Source organism: Gavia stellata, chromosome 2 (assembly GCF_030936135.1).
Source record: "Gavia stellata isolate bGavSte3 chromosome 2, bGavSte3.hap2, whole genome shotgun sequence".
Taxonomy (NCBI): Eukaryota; Metazoa; Chordata; class Aves; order Gaviiformes; family Gaviidae; genus Gavia; species Gavia stellata.
The window spans coordinates 10,456,089-10,474,236 of record NC_082595.1 but is presented as its reverse complement, the minus strand read 5'-3'; the positions used below and the strand labels follow the sequence as shown (position 1 = coordinate 10,474,236).

General features: G+C 36.9%; 1 long non-coding RNA gene across 1 annotated transcript in view; it reads right to left on the bottom strand.

Annotated features, from left to right (window-relative positions):
- Positions 1-16,961, bottom strand: part of LOC132321981 (uncharacterized) — a 52,605-nt gene extending 35,644 nt beyond the window's left edge. The window contains exon 1 of the long non-coding RNA XR_009484982.1: positions 16,897-16,961. This is a non-coding gene — a long non-coding RNA (uncharacterized LOC132321981). The remainder of the gene's footprint in view (positions 1-16,896) is intronic.
- Positions 16,962-18,148: the final 1,187 nt, after the last annotated feature.

The window sequence follows — 18,148 nt, the reverse complement described above, 5'->3', positions numbered from 1 at the left end:
ATGGCTTCTTTCCAAAAGACACCTCTGTATCACAGCATTCCACTACACCTTCCTAGAAGCATGAATCCCAAATACTGAATATTTAATACAAATTCCTAGAACACAGACATGGTCAGTGGATGTTTCTAATCCAAGTTTTTATTGAAGCTAATGGTCCCTGACACACAAAATGTGATAAAAATCAAAGCACAGTGATAAAAACTGTGAGCCGTATCAGTTCATCATATGCACCATGCACCCATTTTAAGCGTGAGGCTGATAAGACTGTTATTTGTTCTTTTTAACTCCTGAAAACATACATTATGGAATAATTGTACTGTTAACTTACTTTAAGTTTTCCATCAATTGTTTGTATATTACTACCATACTGCGAAATGTTCAAACAGGAAGAAATTATATAATGCTCTGACTTTTAAACCGTATAATTAATACGCCACTCCAAGAAGTAGTAGATGTGTGAAAGACGAACTGATTACATCTAGAAGGACCAAGAAAGGCATAATTTTATTTTCCAGTTTACCAAGCCTCAGAATTCTTTGCTCAAATTGCTGGAGATTAATATTAAACTGTAGGTGTCATCATGATCATGGTCATACAAGCCTATTATAATGAAGCCAGAGGCAGTTTACATTTTTCAACAGTGCTATTCATTTCACCCAAGAAGTCAGAAGTGGATCATTTCCAATAGTAAACAATAATGTGACATATGAAACATGTCTGACGTAACTGATTCTTACTGGTAAACCAGTCCACATAAAGCCATTTGTGTTAGGGGGAAAAAAAAAAAGAAAGACTGGAATAGCAGAATGCTGACTGACAATGTATAGAGCTCCACAATTCTTGACTAAACTGCAAGCAGCTAGATGTATTTCAATGAGCATTCCCTGCATATGGAGCAATGTGTAAATCGGTTTCAAGTGTCTTACTGCAAGATGTTACAAGACTTCATGTGTGGAATATTTTTCAGTTTGGGATATGTGAAGCAGTGAATGTCAATCTTCAGATCTGGAAGCTTCCTGCACAAGGAGGCCTTGAAAATAAAGAAATAATAACTGCATTTTAGTAAATGAAGTAACTCTGTATCTCCATGCTTCCCTCAGGCTCTTGCTTGCTTGGCTGGAAAACAGATAAAATGAAGCAGCTCATTTGCTTCTCAACAAGATGACGAAAATCCTTGTCATTCTAAGAAAACATTTTGCATTTGAAAAATTCGTATTTTCTGACAACAAAAACATCGTACCAAAATCCTCATTTCACCAATACTAATTTTATCCATTTCACCAACGATAACCTCCCTTGCCTTCATCATTCCTTCCCCCCAACCACAAGCCCTTATTTTTCTGTTCTAAGTATTCTGACTTTCTTTGCTTGATCACCTAGAAATGCTCCAGGGGGATAAGATACATGAAGTAAAATCAAATAACCTTAATGGAAACCAGATCTTTCATATATCATCACAATCAGTTGGAAATTTCAAAACAATACTGAGGACATTCCTTGAAGTTTTGGAATAAACAGTATATCTTCATTAAAAATTAAGGCACTGTAGTCAGAGAAATGTTAATGTCTTGAGTGCTAGACATTACTTTGCTCAGCCAGTATCACTGATATCATTCTACAGAATTAATAAATATGGCTGAATAAATTTCCTGAATTTTGTCAGATGCCTGGCAGTGAACTCATTGCAACATGGAAATCTTTTGGAAAGCCTGTGTAACGATAACCTTCCTGACACATATTCAAAAAGTGGGATAAAAAACACTGGATATGGACTTAGAGAAAGACCTGAATCTATGCTTATATAAGGATGACAGATCCTTGCACGAAGGAGACTGTAATTTGTTTCTTATTTGACAGAGTGAATTTAATCTCACAACTGTAATACAAAACTCTAACAAATATTCCAATAAAATTCTTGTATTTGATTCTATGCAGAACTTTTATTTACAGACTTTAATCCTGCCTTCTTCATGTACTTCAGAGAACAACCCTGGTTTGCAGCTTCTTTCAGAAAAATCCAAACTCAAAGGCTCAAACCAGAAATGAAACAGGGAGGGAAAATTAACTTGTCTGAGAGGACTACCATTAACTCATAGTTCTCACCAGATTAATCCAGAAACTGGGTTCCTAACATTATCCAACCTGGTCACTGGCTTTTTTAATCTTACATATGTGATGCAATACTTAAGCATAGTAAAGGATTAAATCCTTAAACCCTGATAGAGCAGAGCATTTAAGCAAGTAAGCCCAATGAAGTAAGCAACTAAATATGAGATGTGACTTCCATAAAGAAAGTCACACTATGAGAAGTTTAGCAAAGGTTTCTACAGCTAACTTTCAAATATATGGGATTATAGGAGAAAAAGGAATAACCCAGATAAGTCAAAAACACAGCAAATAAAGAAAAAGTTAAATTAAGTACGGTAGGTCATAGGAACCTATTTAGTACATTCACCTATGAAAAACCTAAAACGTTTCTGTAAAGAGCAGTAGCAACTTCAAATGCTATTAACAGAGCAAGGCCTGGTTTAAAATTATACACACATTGAATCTTATATGGTGAAGAACTGTGCTGAAGCCAGAGCAACTGGAGATAATGGGACCTGATTAATTAATAGATGGATAATTTTTTCAGTAGACAACTTAAGAGTTGAACAGAGGAAATAACCCACCAGTACTAAAAGATGATAAAACAGATGTTTGTACTGTAGACATCAACAATAATCTGGAATTTGGACTGCTTAGTTTAGAACACATGGTATAAGAATGATTGGTAGTGACAGGAAATACTGTGAACAAGTTTACAAAATCTGACATATATCTCATTCCAAAAACAGACTTTCTGCTTCATGAAACTAAATTAACTTCACCGAGTTTTATGCCAAAAAACAACCAAACTCATTCACAACCCTGCCTCTGAATAATGACTTTTTTGCTGGTCTTGCTGCAAAAATCATGCGAATTCATTAACTCTGCACTATTTCAACATCAGAAATATGTACTCTGCATGTTTGTATACATTAGTTAGCACACATTTTCTAGATATCCACATCAGTAGTAACAGTAACATCTTTTTAAAAAGATCTGCAAGCATGGATGAGCCTTGTTCACATAAAGAGTAATAAAACATAAAATTAGATGTATTTTGTGGTGGTTTTGGATTTTACCAAGAGCTTCTGGCACAGCATAACTCCTTCCTATGCTGTCATCCCAGATCACAGATTTGAGAAAAACAAAACACGTTCTCATTTACTTTTAAGTCTGTGGTGTATTGTTTCTAGCACGGAATGTCGCTGTAAGCAAAATTCACTTAGGTAAAGCATTACTTACTAATCAAGTGTTTGGTAATACATTAAGCAATTCAAATACCTCCTATGCAATAAACAGTGTACTTTCCAAGGACTGTAGAATGTATATTCTTCAGAGATTAAGAAGTACCCACTACAGTGAATCACACAACATCCCAATACTTGGTTTCATTCCAAACGGTCTTACTAAAACACGAGACCGAAAACTAAAGAAAACTAAAGATTTATTGTAAATGACTGTTCTTCTCATAATATGCTCTGCAATTCTAATAACCAATCAGTTGTAAAAAGGTTTCATTTGCATGTGACAATATGGGGCAACATCCACTACAAGAAAATCTAAATACATTATCTGTGCCATAACTTCCCCTGGTTTCTTTTAACACCAGATTGGTAAAGAATGTATATGAATACAGTGGTTTGTATACCAAAGTATACTAATACATATGTACATTGAAATGTAGAGATTAGAATCTGGAATTTGTACCCAAACTATCTACCATACAGAACAGAGCACCGATCCTATTCTAACAACAGCACTCCCACTGATATCCCCCTGTCATGTGGAGAGTCACATCCAAATATACATTAAAAAAATGCCAGCTAGTGAGTTTGGCATTACTTTGTGAAAAACTCGGCAGAAGAGATAAGGTTGTAGATTAGTATAGGCACACATGATGTGTGACTGGATGGTTATCCTGAACAGTTCTGTATGCAATTTGAAATGTACTTGATTAAGTAACTATACTTTATAATTATGAATAATGTAGATGGAATTGCATTAAGAGAAATATTTAAATTCTAAACTGATAACATCAAATGGAACAGAATTGCCTGATTTCATGTGAAAAATTCACATTATCAGGTAAAAAAGATGGCCATTTCAACAGTAATTGAAAATGAAAATGCAGAACTGTACCGAGCCCTTCCGTGAACAGTCCTGCTGACCTAGGAGGAAGAGTTATCTATGCAGGATTGATATTTGAGTGCAATGACTGCTCAGCATTCAGAGCGATGAAAGAACAGGCACTGCACATCCAGTACAGGGAACAAACAAGGATCCAGAAATCCTATTTTTCCAGGGCATAGTTATATTCCGCTTATGCCAACGGGACCTCCTAGTGCATGCAGCCAAGAGGCAAACTAAGATTCATGAAGGCGGCAGTGGATATAGATGTGCAGCTATGAAGGGAGACTAACTTTAACATGGGAAACTAATGGAAATTCAGTATACCACTAGCTCCCAGAAGATCATTCTTATAAAGTAGAACTGCTGCCCTCAGTAACAATGGTTTTGGTCGTTGTTCATACTGGTCTTAAATTGGCTATTCACTAAATACTTTGTACCTCAGTCAAGTGATTTTTGACTAAGCACTTTTATTTAACATAAAACTTTTTTTGAGCCACTGATAAATATATTTAGATTAAAGGATATTTAGAGTAGAAAACTTCAGGTCATGTAGTATTCTAGCAACCCATTTTTTGCTACTATAAGTAGCAATGTTCTAATTCTTACCTGTTGAGAAAGAGTGAATTTAAGGATTTAACTAAGTCCTTTATGAATAGAAATCAAACACTGAAGATTAGTTCAATATGGCTCATTTCAGTTTTGTATTCTATACTGTTTGCTATGTCACTTCTCTACCACAAAACATCTACATAGCTATCTATAGTTGATCTACACACTACTAAATCGGCATATGTATAAAAATAGTTCTGTAACACAGTATTTGCTTTTAGAAAGTTCAGAATTACCCAAGATGTATGCATCATAAGGTCCTGTTTGAAGTTACTTTAAAACCTCTTGTGTACATCATTGCTTCGAATTTGAAAAGTGTGAAGTGCAAGTGACATACTATTTTTTTCATGTAAGATGTGTTCACACTGGCATGTATTTTTTTCATAAGAAAAAGAACTTCTGTACTCCTATAGTCTGAGTGGCTTTTATCTTAGACCAACAGAAACAATAAAATCAAAGTAAAAGAGAAGTGTCTCCAAGAGTTGTCCTCATAAAGGAAAAAATTATGTTAGCTCACAGTAATTAAAAATGCAGTCATAACATTGGCTGCAGTATAATCTAGACATGCCTGCTCTAGCCTTAGAATAATTTGCTGGGATATTTGTAGCAATCTAGGTGGGGCAGCACAGAGCTCAGCAATGGCTAGCAAAATGGTCTGCTTGGGGCAGTCAGAAGTTCAACGGAATTGAAAGCTTTATAAAGGCAATACAGTTTGTAATTCTCACATAAGATTTGCTAATCAAATGTATAACTATGCCTCCTTGTAGCCCTTAATTCAGTCTACATGCTTGGATGAAAAGTGCCCTCACTTCTCTAGGTTTTGCCTTTATGTTTATAGGAATTAATACTTTCATTCTTCAAAAGGCCCGTACATGAATGAGACTGGCATGTCAGATCCACTATTACTTTTTGATCTAAGAGACACTCCTGCGGGCTTCTTTGAAATTTGATATTAGATTTGGTTTTGCTGTAATCTTAGCTCAAGTTGCAAGTTAAATATTGACCTTAATTTAAGTCCTACCTATATATAAAAAACCCTAGCTTGATATGGCACTGGAAAATTAAAGGACAGGTAAAGGTCAATTTACACAACGCATCAGTTGCTCACCCCATCACTTTGTAGTGTGGATACTTGCTTACAATGCTGATAAGCTACCAGCGTTTCACAGGTGCTCACAGTTACTTCCATGTCTCCAGAAGAAACAATCCACTAATAATTCAGAGAGTAGCAAAATCCACTGTAATAAAAGAATCCAGGGAATATGCACCTGAATTCACCCTAGCACACAAAAAGGAGTGGATTTCTTGTACGGACACATTATCTCACACATCATTTTGCATTGTGGTCCCTGTTTAGGCTAACTTGAGGACATCAGTTACACAGCAGAAAAAAAAAAAAGCCCATTGTCTGGAGACAACAAATTCACAGTGGCTGTCCTTACCACGTGGTTTCTCTCAATACCTACAGATTGTCCATATCAACTCAGTTTCATCGCTGTTCTTATGCCAGCAGTGGTACAAGGATGTAAGCGAGGTGGCTTGCACCTTCCTCAGTGAGGGTCAGGGTCATGTACAACCATCAGCACAACTTAGGGCAGTTCTCCAGATTCCCCAATTTGTGCTCCTGATGTAGTTCTTATAAATTATTACAAGAAAGCTGGCCACCTGTACACAGAAGTATTCTGATGGCTCCCTCCCCTCGAATGATTTCCATGCTCAGATTGTGTACGGGGGCCAGGAACGTGGAAGCAGGATGCTATAGTGGCTGTGAGGAGACAAGACAGAGAACCAGCATACAGGGAGGAAGATAAGACCTTTTTGCTTTCTTGTCCCTTGATATCTGCACATGGGGTAAGGCAGACCAAAAAATGGCTCCTAAATGTAGAATCAGTACACGATCATGCTGACGTGTTAGTAAAAAAAATACATTTTTTTTCCCTCTGTTACAGTTATTAACCATGTCTTTTTTCTCAGGTAGGAAATGAGACTTTAATCAAGGAAAACACTGATACCTAAGACGATTAAAGAAGTTTCATCAGAAAATTTTCCTTCTGACAACTTAATCTGTGAGTAGAGATGTCACTACAATATTCTAAGACATGCTTTGTTCTCTAATTGCCTCTTATAAAGAAATAAAGCAATGTTACTGCACAGAACAAAAATACGCTCTACAATGTACTTCAGTACATTTCTTTTCGTAGACTTGAAGACAACAGCAACATTAATCAAAGAAATAACAAGTATTGCTACGACAGAAAAAGTAGTCCATCCCCCCAAACAGATGCAAATTTATATTTAAAAAGCAATGTAATGGTTACTTATACTAACTTTTACCTGTATACAATTCTCAAAGATACCAATAGACATTTCCATTGTGAGGAACACTACATGGCCAGAGATATGTACTATGTAGAAGGGAAAAATGGTTACTAACCTTTTCATGTCTTGCTCTTCCACTCTTGGCTGAGGCATCTCCTGGGCACTAGAGCCAGATTTTTCTTGGCACTGAGTGGGATGAGCACTTTTTTGTGCTTTTGACCAGAGTAGATACCACTCTGACCTGTTTTCCATTCCGTCATGTGAAATTACTGATGGATACACATGGTAAAATGGAAGAAAAGGCAGAACACAACTCACAGAGCAGCCAATTCTAAAAAAGGAAAACTGATACTTTGTTGTGTTTATAATTCTTCTTTATATGACTTTCGAAACGTACTTCGTCGATCCAGAGAATCACAGTCTATTTGGAAGACATGAACAACACTACCAAGTCTGCATTAGCCCTCAGAGTGACAAAGCACTTTGCAATGATACAAATGGGTGACCAAGTAATTTGTCTGCAGAATTACAAAAAAAAAATTAACTTCCTTACTATATTGCGTCTGCTATTTAGAAATTGTAAGGTAATCTACGTAATGTAACAGTAAGGTAATCTAAAAAACTTACAACAAGCTGACACTTTAGCTCCTCAATAACAGAATACTATCCAGCAAATATGTTAAAAATTATCTGCAGAGAAGCAGTAGACATTTTATTTCTTCTACACACGGAATAAACAGGATAATGCCAAGACATCAGTTTAGAGTAATAGAGAGGGTTAGACAAACAGTTGAGGCTGTAAACCTTCCCTCTCCCCTATACCTATGAAGCTCAGGAATGAAAATGGAAGACAAATAACATCAATGAAGTGAAAGTCAATACTTTTTTTTTATCAAAAATTTGGATGAAACTTCGAAGGTCTTTGCCCTTGTAGAAAGAGACAAAAAAAGGCCCTGGTACTAGTGGTAAGTATGGAGTTACTAAGACTTAATGAGGTATTCCATAGCAATCAGACCACGGCCAAATAGACTTGACCTTACTATGAGCAGACTACATGATGGTAAATTTTCTAAACTCTACCTTGTACAACATCTGCTCACATGTGGAAGGTAACCCTGCACAAATGAGACAGAGCTGACTACAATCCTTGGAGATGATGGAAGAGATGGCCCATATTTCAAAAAATTAGTAGAGCAGGACCACCTATAGGAAGGAATAGGTACAACCCAGACCAGGCCATGGCAACGAGGACTACTGCTACAAGTCCCAGGGACACATCTCTGGCTCTGTGGTCTGCTGTGGAAATAACTTTCTTGGGCGCAATCTAGATCAGCAGCTCACAAACTGGGAATCAAGCATCTGGGAGGAAAAAAAGGGGTAGCATGCATCAGTCTCCAGCAGAAGCTTCTCAAAGCAGCAGCTTTTGTGCTTTTTAAGTTGTTTTGGGCTCAGCTCAGCAAGTTGATTGCAACACTGAGTTTCTGTGAAGCAGTTAGTAGTTACTGGGGAGAGCTGCTGAAAGTAAGTGTTCCTGGGGAGAGGAGAAGAGCATGAAGCTTCCCTATGAAGTAGCAGCGAAGGATGTGATCTTTCTCATTGATGCAGAGTAAGGAATAACACCCAAAGTCACCATTTTGACACCTTCCTTTCCCTGCAGATAGGTGTGAATACAGCGTGCATTGGGGGGCTGGAGTGGCAGAACTGCAGCTCCCAGCAGCCACCCTTGTCCTGTAGCAGGGAGAGGTACCTGTAATGGCAATTCTCCAGAGCACAATCTAGAATAATGTCCAACCTGTTATCTTATCCTATTCTGTTCTCCCTACCTCAGGAAAACATGTATCCAGCTGAGAGGAAGGGTAGGGAATGGCAGAGAAAACATGTGAGAACTGCTCCTGGATCTACCTCATGCAACATTTCCAGCAGATCTGGAATTTAGCTGTGGGCGTAAGCAGTTTATTGGCACAGGTGAGGCTGTATCAAGAGGAGTAAAAATAGGATAGTATTGCCAGTCTGATGTTGCCTCCAACATCAGTAGAGTTTGCGGTGCCAATGAGGGTGCCTGCCTCAAAGAAAAATGACACTAGAGGTTTCTAGCCTACGCTTCAATCTGTAGTGGCATCGGCATCAAAGGAGGGAAAGGAATACCCAGGCAAGAACTACTAAACATGCTAAAGCTCTCAGTAGTGGGAAGAATACTTTGATACGTAACAAGGGAGACAATAGAAATGAGAAAAAAATTTTCATTCAATAAAACAAATGCTGTGACAAATCTCTAGCAGGGGTGGCAACAGAAAGGTCCTAGAGATCAACAAAAGGGGAGGTGGATGGGTAGAGTTTCAAGAAATTTTGTTATGCCATTGCGTCTGGCTGTAACAACAGACAACAGGACCAGTCTTGTTTGTGGAAAGCATAAAGCCTTGGCTCTTTTTCTTATTCCCCATTGTAAAGGTCAGACACTTTTATCTGAGATATCCCAATATATTTTCCTGTCTTGAGGTTTTTAGTGATCCTTCAGCTACTGCTCTGGGAATCTTACAAAAATGCCTTGAAGACAGAACAAACCTTTTCTTGTCCAAAGATAAGATGTGTACCTTCAACCTTACAGAGGAGCGTTAAATAGCACTAAAGCAGCACTCGAGAGAAACAGGCTTGCACAGCTTTAAGAAGAGAAGGTCATGAGAAGTCCTATTGCTGTCTTCCATGACCTAATAGAAGGGTGTAGAGAAGATAAAGTCAAACTCCCCTCAGAACCACGCAGTGAAAGGACTGCATTAGATGAGGCAACTGACACAAGTTGCAACAAGGGAAATTTTTACTAGATATTATTCACCATGAAGGCAGTCAAACCTTGGAACAATTTACTGAGAGAAGATGTAGAATTTCCATCCTTGGAAATGCGCAAAACCTGACTGGACAAGGCCTTGCGCAAACTAATCTAAGTAGGCCGTGCTTTCAGTGGTGGTTTGAATTAGATGATCTCCAGAGATCCCTTCCAATCTACATAATCCTGTGATTCTTGATTAGGCATTCCTCTTGTCAGAACGAAAAGATGGGACAAAGATTCAAGAAAATAATCCTATTAATGGATCTCTGGTTACTTCTGAAGCCTTTTCTTAAGCAAACGTGTGCTATGTTTACCTCCACTCTATTGTCTTGTGGCAAACCTGGAAGAGAAGTGTAGGGGCTGCTGCCATGGAAGCTTTGGAATTCTTCCAAATGAGGAGTATGAGGGCCAGAGTAGAAACCATGGTCCACAGTAATGTAAAGAAATTAGAGACAAACTTAATGAAGAAGAGTACTCCCACAAACCTACCTATTTAACACTATGCTATTTACATTACAGAGAGTTGTTCAAGGAATGTAAGACCACAGTTCTCATCCACATCAAAGAAAGGTCAGAAAACTACATGAGAAGAGTCCCTATCCTGTCCTGATGCTACTAATTTTTCCATCTCTGATGTCCGAGATACACACATACCAAGCATGGAAAACATGTGCTATCAGTGGAAGAACTTCTCTTAGGTCTTCCCAAAACACTTGTGCTACTATTACAGTCCAATATCTTCATAGCAAAGCTGAATTATACCAGGGTATATCTTAAAAGAATGTTTTCACCTTTGTCCAATGTTTTATGACGTCTGTGTACAAGAAGTGATAGACATTTGCTCCTAAAATTAGAAATAGCACTGTAGCATGAGTACTTCCCACAAATTTCACAGCTAAGAAAGGAACACTGCTAGTTACTGCTTTACTCTTCTGCAGTTCACTATTCCTAGGAAGTTTTGAAAGTATTTTTAAATGGCTAGTGTTCCTTTACCCCAGTGCTGTAGGGCATTTCTTGCTAATCAGGAGGAAGTAGGAGAAATTAAATGAGTGTTACTTTCAGCAAAAGCTGAGTCACAGTTACATTTCGCTATGCAACACCCTGCCCTTTGTGCCCTTCTGCTTACAGACTGCAGCAACCTTCAGCTGTCTACAAGTTTAAAGTCATGTTCAAAAACCAAACAATGAAACCAGCAACTTCTGTAACATGTCACATGGATCTATGAGCATGATTTTGGGAAAGTTCCAAGTTTAGAAAATGCTGCTCCTACTATTCCAATTATGTGGCAAGAACTTTTTGTTTATATGGTTTATTTGTAATACTGTGTAGGATTGGGGGTTTCATCCTGAAAATAAAAATGAGATATTACTGGAAACTGAGTAACAGTGACAATGGCCACTAATGGTTCTCTATTATGTGTGGGTGCATATTAGGAACTGCAGAGAATTAATCGACACACATTTATTACATCATACAGTGATCAACTAATTGAAGAGACTTGTGCTGCTTTCAATAGCATTTGGATCAAACAAGCCATGATGCAAAAACAACGCAACCCCAGAACAGCTGATATCAAACCCTTGGGTACATGCTAAATAAGGATGACTGAAGTTCCCAAACCGACATATTGCCTGTGAATAGTCAGATTCCCAGACTTCTGTGCACTGACAAATGAAGTCAACTGCCAGTAAATGTGGCAGCTGTTTCAGCTTCATGATGGTCAGAGTTCATATACCCAGGCTTCGCAAACAATGCTAAAAACCCTTGTCACTGTTGGAGACCTGTATATGTTAGTGCATTTGCTAATGCCTATGGCTTATTCACCAACAAGCTGATGTTATTTAAGATGCTTTTGCCCTTCTGCAAGGGGTTAACATCACCAAGCAGAAGAAAAAATGTATGAGCAAACCTAAACAAAAAGCAGCCTCAACTGTTTGCTAAATGAACATGTCCTTTGTGTAGCTGAACTATATTGACAAACCTATAGAAGCACGTAAAATGCCTAACTGCATTTTTGTATTATGTTTTACATATCTATAGTTCAGGGTATAAGGTCAAGTATTATTACGCTTTTATGGCCAGTCTATGTTCTTACCCAATTTATCTTAATGGAATAGTGTAAGCACATTGTACAACATGGTTTTTGCCTCTATCCTCTTCTAAACCAGAACTTCCCAGTTTCAGAAATGTTAAAGATAAGTTCATAATATGCCACATGAGCTGTATATTGTCTCAGCCATAGTTCCAACATGAACTCAGCTAATCACAGCAGCACTATGCCACATCAAAGACCCAAACTAGACACTATGCCATGACATATGGCTACCGCGAGCTTGTTCAGAACTTGGGTATCTCTACATGGGCATGACTAGATGGTATAGACATCCATAGCGTATGTCAGAAAAGGACCCATCTGATCTCTAAAGCTGGTTCCAGTCTGCACCCATCTGTACACAGTGAAACATTATGTACAATTCATACCCTGTATTATCAGAACACCAGTTATCAGAAAGTGAACTAATATTCAGCATCCTAAAATGGAAGTTGTCAGAAAGCAGATAGAAGCAGGAAGGACATAGTGTCATATTTGAATGTTATGCAATACTTCACTAACACAATTGTCAATGTAACTTGCAAAACCTCAGGTCATCTCCACTGTCAGATGTTTAAGACTTCTTCGTAAACCATTAAGCTTTGGAGAAAAGGTATCTGAAGATACCCAAAAAAGGACACAACTGGCTTTCAGCATGTTCTCTACATATTGTATCATACACTGAAAACAAAAGGAGACTGTGAAGAAAGGGTAGAAAATATTTCTTCCTCTGTGCAACTGCTCTCCTTTAATTTACTGCATTCTATTATAAACTTATAATCCAATTCTGTGAGAAATAAATGTTTTTTTATTGACCTAAGTATTCAGCAAAACCACGCAAAGACCATTAGAGAGTCATCTTCCCAATCATATTAACAGCAAAACTCCTGTGATTGAATGAAACAAGAGTTAACTCTACAACACATTAAAGGGACATTTCACAGTAATTAATTGTCCAAATTGTAGGTCTTATTTTTAATAAGAGTATCATCACAATAAAACATTTGTTATAAATGCTCGAGCACTATAATAAACCAGAAACTGTCAAGATCATCTCTGAGAAACATTAAATGGGGGGGACGTAAAAACAACTCCAAGTAACTTCCTTTACTCCTGTTACTAGAAATAATATAAATCAACACCTACAGCACTAACGCATTCCAATACCAAGCTGATCCTCCTCCAGATCTATGTCTATGGGTGCAGCTAACCCACTGTTGTACGGAAGGGATTAGCTTCAAAACAGCACTGTCCCACCTCTTCCTTGGCCTCATGAAGCACATTGGTGAAGGGAGAAGAGACTGTAAGATTGGGGACATACATTATCTCCATTGTCACTCTTGGAGGGTTTACAGGAAGAGAATGAACAGCACAGTGGAAGTTTTATAACAATAAAGTACCCCCGAATCAATGCAACTATGTGCTGTAAATACAGTTAAACAATACTGAAGTGTTTTTCAGTACTAGATTCTTTGTCAGACATCGTCAGCTACCTGCTGATATCCACTCTCACTGAGCATGTGAGAGGCTACGGAAATCGAGATTTAACCTAGTCTTTAAAATGACTGCTGAAAATTATTTAAAAAGAGTACCTATTTGTTTTATGTCAACATGATTTATTTTCTTTTATACAGATGGTCATTCTATTTTGTATCTAGATTTTCATTGCAGCACTTAATATTGTACAAGATAGCTATTTGTAACTGGACAAGAATCTGCAAAGTAATGCTTAGAATACTGTATCTTAGAATATGCTTTTCCTCAATGTGAAATCAGAAATACTGATTAAAAAATGTGTCACCTTGTTTTATGGTTCAAACATACTATAAAAAATGTTCCCAATAAACATCTGGTTTGTATTCACACCCGTTTGGTTTAAATACATATGTCAACAGATAATCCTCATATTCCAAGTCTGAGTGAAAACAGACCTTTTCAGCAAATTCAGCCTTACCCTAATTCATTCTGAAATAAGTGATAATTTCTACTTTATTGGGTGCAGAATATTATGCACTAGTGATAAAAGTCCAATGAACTTAAAATTCTTACCTTTAGTAATCAATTCTTACCTCATCCCATTATCACTGATCTCAGGAATATATTCTGAGGGATCATTAAATAAACAAGCATATGCCTTTTCAGATTTAAAATTATATTTTTCAAAGAACTGACAACAAGCATAAAAATGAATCATAATAACCTTTATTACAGATGCACTCTTATTTTCAACAGCTGAAGACTGTTTCTTTTCAGTGCTAAATAACTTAGCGTTTAAGCAGAAAAGCAACCACAAAACAACAAAACTCTACAGCAGTTATGAAGTAGCAAAAGAATAACACCTGGATTTCTTTATCTGCATTTTCAAGCCCTTAAAGATTGCACTAAAGACGGCATAACTGTCCAAGAGGCAGGCGGGATACTACACTGTAATCACAGTTATTAAAAGCAATCTAAATTACAGAAATTAAAGCAAAACCAGACTTATTTTTAAGTACTGTGTTTAGTATAGCACAAAGATTAAAAATACTTATTTTTCCAGATTACAAAGGGCTATTAGGACATAAGCTACCGTGACGAAATTATTGCAGTTCATTTTTCTAAGATGTGAATAAAATAATGACAGATTATGTGAAAATGAAATAAAAATAAGTTTTCAGTACAGTCTTGAATAACATTCAAGCAGTATGCAACTCAATCCTTAAAAAACATGTCATTACTTATAACATAAATCAAATTAAATAGCTTTAAAAAAATCAACTTATAATTAGGCATGTTGTATCACTGAAATGCATTTCCAAAAGTAAGTTAGTGATTTTACTGAGAGGAGGGAGGAACCAAGCTTTTGTGGGAAATGTCTCAGTTCCAAATTAGACAAAAGCTAATTAGAAAGCCTTAGAAGACCCTGCTTACAACAACATAGATATAAGAAGTTATCCGAGTTCAAACAGAAATCAATGACCAGAAATACAATTTACATACCTGGTACTAGGTGGAAAAGCAGCAGACTACAAACAAAATCAGTACATTGAAATGATCTTAAAGGTAGTTACTGAAAGGATATCAAACAAATTTTAAAACAATCTTCACTTTTAACATTGTGTAGGTTGTGTGTTTTAGCAGCCAAACCTGTGGCTTTTGGTCACACATCAATCCATATGAAGAAAGGAAACCAAGAACGAGCAAACTCTCCCATCCAAGAACCTACACACCCAGTCCTGCATCACTTCAGTTAATGAGAACTGTCACAGAGCTCAACGGGGATTGGATCACGCCCCACTTAGAAAACAGCTTTATCTTATTTGCATTACTTTTAAATGTAGGGCAGAAAGAAGATACCATCTCAGAATCACTCAAAAAAAAATATTTTGAGATTTAAACATGCAGAAAAGTCAAAGAAATGAAAGATTAAATTCTCACAAAGCAACAATTCTCTCTTCCAGTGTAAGCTGTATGCATTTCTGCTGAAAATGTTTAAATATATTGCCTTCACACATGTGTTCATGCATAGTTTTGCTCCTGCTGTGCATTCAACTGAATGAGTAATAGATTAAGGATTTCTTCTAAGCATTGTGCTCACTTAAGATAAATGTTCCACAGTACACAGTGCCCTATTGTTTATGAAAGTTTCAAAATGGTAGTCATGATCTATTGAACCCATTTTCAACTTCTCACATTTAGTTGTAAGGCATTCCAAAGCAAAAGACAAGTTCCAAAGAATGTATGAATCTAAACAGTTATAAAACCAGGAGCCCTTGGGGAAAACAATGGTTTTTTAACTTGGTTTAAACTTCTTTACACAACTGTTCCTGTTTTGCGAAATATATTTCCCATTGTGATTTACAGTATACTACAGTTGTTTCTTTGTGAACTTAATTAAGTTATCCACATTTTTTTTAATAACAGTTGAAAACCAGAGTTCCAGACCACAGGCAATCCTAGATAAAGGCAAATATCATGCCAGAGCAGACAAAAAAAGACCCAGTGGATACAGAGGAAGTGACAGGAAGTTTTGGAAGAAACAAACAGAACAGAACAAAAGTTTCAAAGAGCCTGAGCTGCATCAAGATTTATGTGAAACATTTTGACTTTACAGTCTTGGAAACTTTGATTTGGGAGTGGGGAGGGAAGCGAGTGCAAGGAAGGATTAGAATGCAGAATGCAGCAATAGGGCTTAAACTATTTCTGAACTTTGTGAGTCACATTTAATGTAAACTTTCAAGTTACACTGTTGGTAAACAGGGGTAGCAACAACAAAAAGTTCATAAATTCTGTAATTCATTGTGTCCTGATAATCACTACCAGGTAACAATCCTGCACTGACCCTGTGAAGGGACTAGTTGGCAAAATGTCAATTAGAAATTAATAGATGTATGAAATAGTTTCATGTTAAATGAAAAGCTATGACAACCTCATGATATGAATTAAAGTTTACTATTAATTTGCAGGTAACTATCACAAAATTTGTTAGAGCTCAATGCTGTGAAATCTCACCAGGATTTGAGGACAGAAATAAAAAAGGGACTTTTTTGATAAATTATTCAAATTTTCAGTAAAGCAACAAATGTCACAAATGGAATAAATCGATCTGTGAAACTATAGGACTACAGCAGATTTAATGAATATCAGTATTGTTTCAGTTCATAGAGATGCTTCAGTCTCTGTCCTGCAGAAAGTAGTAAAAGGTCAAAAGAAACAGGTAAGGCCTTTAATGTGCAATTTCTACTTCTTATCTTAGGTATTTACATGATAAACAGTCTTAATGTTAAGCTCACCACATTGCTATGAGCTACAAAACGTATTATCTCTACTTATTAGAAAGCATTAAATGACTTACCTAAAACACCCTGTGGTAGACTGTACATTTCCTAAGCTTCTTGCTCACATCTTAACTACTCTTTTCTACCTGAAAAGAAAAATGCTCAGGATCACTGATAATTCTGCTTACACTTGCTTGGAGAAAGGACGTTATCACCCAAGAAATAAAATAAAATAATTTGATTTCTCAAAAAGCCATGACTTCTTGACCTTGGTGCTGCTAGAAAAACAGAAGACTCCCATGAAGAAGAAAACTATAGGATACTTAGTGCCTACGCTTGATCAAGAGCGGTTCATAAGTAATCGCAGAACTGTACAGACTAAGGGATTTGTAAACTTTTTTCAAAACATTAATTTTCTCATATACCTTCATTATCCAGACTATACCCACTTCTACAAAAACTTTTATCATGTCCCTTCTTGAATCCCATCTTCCCTCATTAGATTCACAACCACAGTGTAATAAATAGCTTTAAGGGTAACTGCCATCCTCCACCTTGCATAACCTAACGATCTAATGAGAAAATGATATTTCAAATACATTTCAAATGTATCATGTTTTCTCTAGAATGAAAAAGCCAGACTGCAAGAACTGACTTGATATTCAGCTCTGGTTCATACCAAAAGGAAATCCTTACAGTTGTGAAGGAGAGAAAGTAGCACTTTTAAGTCACAGATATAACTCCCATTTACCTTTTTGGAGAGCTCCCACAGAAAAAGGAAGACAACGACAAATCAGAAGTGTAACATAGCCAAATCTCCTCTATAGCCACAGGAAAGGTGCCATTATAATTTAGCAACAAAACAGCAACTTCTCCAGGCAGAACTAAATCACAAACATCATATTGAGAAACAAAAATCACTCCTCCTTTCTCTCTACCCTCAGGCTTATAATTAAAGGAAACTCAAGAGAGATCCTCTTTATTTCTGTTGCTTGAAAACAAAGAGCCCTGTTGTGTCAGGGAATCCATCTCTCTAACTTCCACCAGAAACTCCTTCTAGTTTGCCCTGAAAATGGATTCCAGACATAGAAGGCAAGGACATAGAAGGCAATAGAAAATGTACCTTTCTTTTTTTAATTGGATCAACAGATCTAAGTTGTTAAAAGTATGTGGATCTTCATAAGAATTAGAATACCCTGATTACATTAAAAAGCTAGACATTTTTAGAGAAAAGGGTAATCAGCACTTAGAAGTGAGGAGGGGCCTTAATCATCATGGAACTTAAAGAACCGCTGTTAATTATTGCCTATGGGGAAAAAAAAGGGCTGA